Consider the following 4,144-nt stretch of genomic DNA (forward strand, 5'->3'; position numbering starts at 1 on the left):
CTGTCTTGAGTAGAGTGGTTCTGTTGCCTGCATGTTTAGCTGGGATTTCCCAGCGCAGTTGTCCCTTACCCCTCTTTCCGCTTGCTGATGTAACCCCAGGGCTATCTGCCCTGTTCCTATCCTGAGGAGGGAAGAATTAAATTGACGTTGGTGCTGAGTGAAGTCTTATGTTTGAGCCTACCTGTGTAATGTGAGAGTGGTGTTGGGTCTCTATGCCTTTATCTGTCCTGTCCTAGACTCAAAACAGGATTCTTGGCAATTTTCTGCTGTCCCACTTCAAATGTTCTGTGATACGTGGCCTGTCTTGGGTACCTTTTCCATAGCCCAAAAGGCACAGGAACTTTAGTTCCGCTGGAGATTTTCAGGAACAGCATGATGTTTAACAAGGTTCTCTTTCTTGTCATATTCCAGATTTGATCCCGTTCTTTTCACTTGGTCCAAGCTACTTATCTCACCGTCCCTTCTCCTGTGTATATCAGAAATGCACCTATCCCTGTGCTTCCACAGCACCTACTTACTGTTCTTACCACCCCTCTGCCCGTGTTGCTCAGTGGGACAGAAGTTCTGACTGCAGGGGTAGCATGTTTGTGCGTGGTCTTCTGTGGATATTTCTACTGGAAGAGGCCAGTTCACCTCAACTCACCCTCATGCAGCTTGCTCTTGTGTCTCCTAGCGGTGGGACTGCCACCCCGTAGCTCTGAGCAGGAGTGGCATCCCACTCCCCCAGAGTGTCAAGCTGAGTCTAGGCCTTACTTTTGAAAGCAATCCTGGAACCTTGAGAGTCTCTGGCGAACTTTTCTCCAGCGTTTCCATTAAACAAGGGGAGAAATGGGGGAGCGTACAATGGTAATAAAGTTGGCACATTGATCTCCAGCATACTGATGCAGGAAGGCTCCAGTAAGGATGGGGAAGCAGAGCAGCCCAGCCTAGGCTTACTTGCTCTGCAGTAACTCACAGTTGCGTAGTTCAGCTGTAGCCTTCCCTCGCTGCTCTAACTTGTACTGGTCTGAGATTGGAAAGCTGTTGGCTGGCTTTCACCTTCTCTCTCTTCTTCTTGTAGCTCTGGATGACTGGGGGAGAGGAGCTATTCCTCAGAGAAGTTCACCCTTATGCTCAGGCTGGAAAAAAAACCCAAGATGTTTCCCTGTCTTGGTGTACCCACAAGTTAGCTGTGCGCAAGGCAGGTAGCGTGTCAGAACTGCACTTTGGCCCCTTGCTTATATTAGTGGGAGAGGATGCAGCTGTAGTGGCATTTGGACTAGTGCCAAGGTGCAATGAGAAAGAAGATAGGGCCAGCTATTGTCATCCGGCTGGTCATCTGCTTCAGTTAAAACAAAAATGTCACCGGATAGGACTAGAGCATTTTCAGTCACAGACCTACTTTCCACTGTTTGCTTATTCCTGAGTTCATAATTTGTTCCCCTTCCAAGAGCAAGAAGCTTGTCTGCTAACAAACACATACATAAAAAAAACTTATTTTGGCTGAAGACCACCACTCAGAGCAAGTTGTTTGGGGGAATCAAATTAATTATTTGGGCTAGTAGTCTCCGCATTTTTTTTTTTTACCAACTGAACCACTTTAAGCTCCTAGAATTTCCATTACTTTCAAACTTGACAAACTGGAAGTGTTAGTTTGTAATGCTGCATGACTCTGGTATTTCCCTCTCTAGAACTCCACAGGAAGCTGGCTTCTAATTTGCACTTCTTGCCCTGGCAGCGCAGAATGGGTCTCCTTCTCTTGGTGCAAACTCTCCAAGCACAGGGGAAGGAAAGGAGAAAGAGATAATTGTCACTGGAATAAGTCCAGCCAAGAAGAAAAATCATTCTGTGCCAAATGCTATCACTGCTGAGCTCCAGACACTGTTGGAGAAGAGCTGTGCTCCCCTCCCACACCTAGCCACTTAGCTAAATCACAGGGATGAAGCTGCGCCCTGTGTTTTCACTCAAAGCACAGGAGAGACCAGCAAGCAAACTCTGTGCTTCCCCTGTGCAGCTTGTGTGTCATGTCAGCTGGGGACAGATGACCAGGGTGACAAGCAACCACCCTCTTGGAAGCTGTGGGGCTTGCTCTGCTCCAGTTCTTCAGCCCTGATTAATTCTCTGTGCAGCAGCAGCTGGAAGCTGAATTGTTCTGTACTGCCAGAAATTCAGCGTTCAGCAGAGAGCTTCAGCATCTCCTTTTGCTGACAGAGAGGGATGCGCTTTTGCAGGGAAATGCATGCATGCTGCAGTTCCAGGGAGCATGCTGAGCACGCAGCCTTAGTGAAGTCCTTGTGGGAGGGCATCTCTCAGCACTTACTCAAGTCCTCTAGTTATCAGGACAAGCCTTACAGCCCTATCATGCCAGACTATCTCTGCCTTTGTTTCCTGCCATGGTTCTTGCAGAAAATCTAAAATAATTTTCTCCCTCCTCCTTTGCAGCAAAACTGAAATAATCTCCCCCTCCCTCCCCATCACCTTCCAATTTTGAGGAAGGGTAGCTCTGTGAGAACTGTGTAAGCCCCTTAGTAAAGCTGAAATAGCCCTTCAGTAAAGCTGAAATAAACGTATAAAGCTGTCAAATTTTTGACAGAGGAAGATAAAATGTATATTAAAGCATCTATGACCTCCTCCTCTTCTCTGCAGTACCCGGGAGTCCAACCCTTCTTGCAATCCATCCTTGTTGCACTAATTGTTGTTTTAGTTGTATTTTGGGTTACAGGTAGGCTGTTTCTTCTCCCATTTTTTTTTCCTTCCTGCATCTAGTCTCATTCTAGCTGCTCCTTGTCCACTGTTTTTCTCCGTTTGTGTTAGCTCTTAATGGCATCGTTCTACAGAGTCAACACTCATTCCTTGTGCCCCCAGCAGCAGGTAAACAGTAAACCACCTTCCTCATACCAGTTGGGTATCTGCACATGACAAGGAAACAATATCTAGTTCTTCATAAAATGCCACTGCCAAATTTCCCTCTACGTAGGCCTTAATTAGGTTTAGTGAACCATTATCTGAGCATAAAGCAAGGCAGGACGCTTGTCTCCTCAATGTGCTCTTGCTCCTGACAACAGGCAGTGAACATGCCGGCACTAGGGCATCTTCATCAATGCTTCTGGGCTGCTGCTGTCAGCTGAAGTGGGACATGTCCCAGGGGCTCTCCTCCAAGCACCTCTCTAATAATAGCCTGTTTAACAAAGCATGGGTTAATTAGTGCCTGGAGGTAATTGTGAGGTGAGACTGAGTGCAGTCTTCCAGTCGACTTGTACAGATCAGCAGCTGGTATTTCCTCATCACTTCCCTGCCCACCATGCTGACATCCAGCCTCTGCCCCTTGCAGCCCTGCAATATGTAGAATCCCGTTCCCCCCCGGACCATTTAATGTGACCTTAGAGATCAGTCGCTCCTTTTTTTGAAAGCCATCACCTTACCACAACTGTATGCTCGCAGCTGCTGCTCATATCTCAGATGTATTGCCAGGCCAGTGGTCTGGTCTTGGTGCAGCTTGCAGGTACAGCATCAAGCCCATGCACCCCTGTGCAACAGGGAAACAGAGAGAGGTGTGTAGATAGCTCTAGAGAACAGCAATGGATTACTCGAAGGGTATGGTGACTCCTACACTGTAAATTAGATGCTACAGCCAAAGTCTTAAAGCTGACATCCGAGTCCAGCTTCTTATCTGCCGCTCCTCTTGTCTCATTCAGGACTTACTGTGCAGCCCTCAGCTCAGGTGAGCTGCTCCTCCATTTCAATGGAGGGAAATTGCTTCACAGCCCCTTCCACATCCTTTTTTCCCTTGCTTTCCATCCCCTTTCTCCCGCCCTGACCTGCAAACCAAGCAGAGGAGCCTGGGTTTGTCCTAGAGTTACCCACCCGACTGGAATTCACTTGAGCGCTGCTATACGCAGCAGTCAGATTAGTTATGTGCAGAAAGCTGCCTACTTAGGCGGTTTAACCTAATTTCCACATCACTGGCTTCCTTTTTCAGCTCAGTGGAGTTGAAAACACAGGGGCCGCGCTTCCTATTTTTCTCCAAGTACAGGATTAACCGATGCGGGGGCAGAAGGGACAAATCCCTCTGAACCATACCTGCAAATTAGCAGGGGGTGAGGTACGCCACTCACACCTCGGGTCAGGCTGAGGGTGAAGGCTGCGTGCTTGCAGCAGTATGGAA

Source organism: Egretta garzetta, unplaced genomic scaffold (genome assembly GCF_000687185.1).
Source record: "Egretta garzetta isolate BGI_Z169 unplaced genomic scaffold, ASM68718v1 scaffold54, whole genome shotgun sequence".
Lineage (NCBI taxonomy): Eukaryota > Metazoa > Chordata > Aves > Pelecaniformes > Ardeidae > Egretta > Egretta garzetta.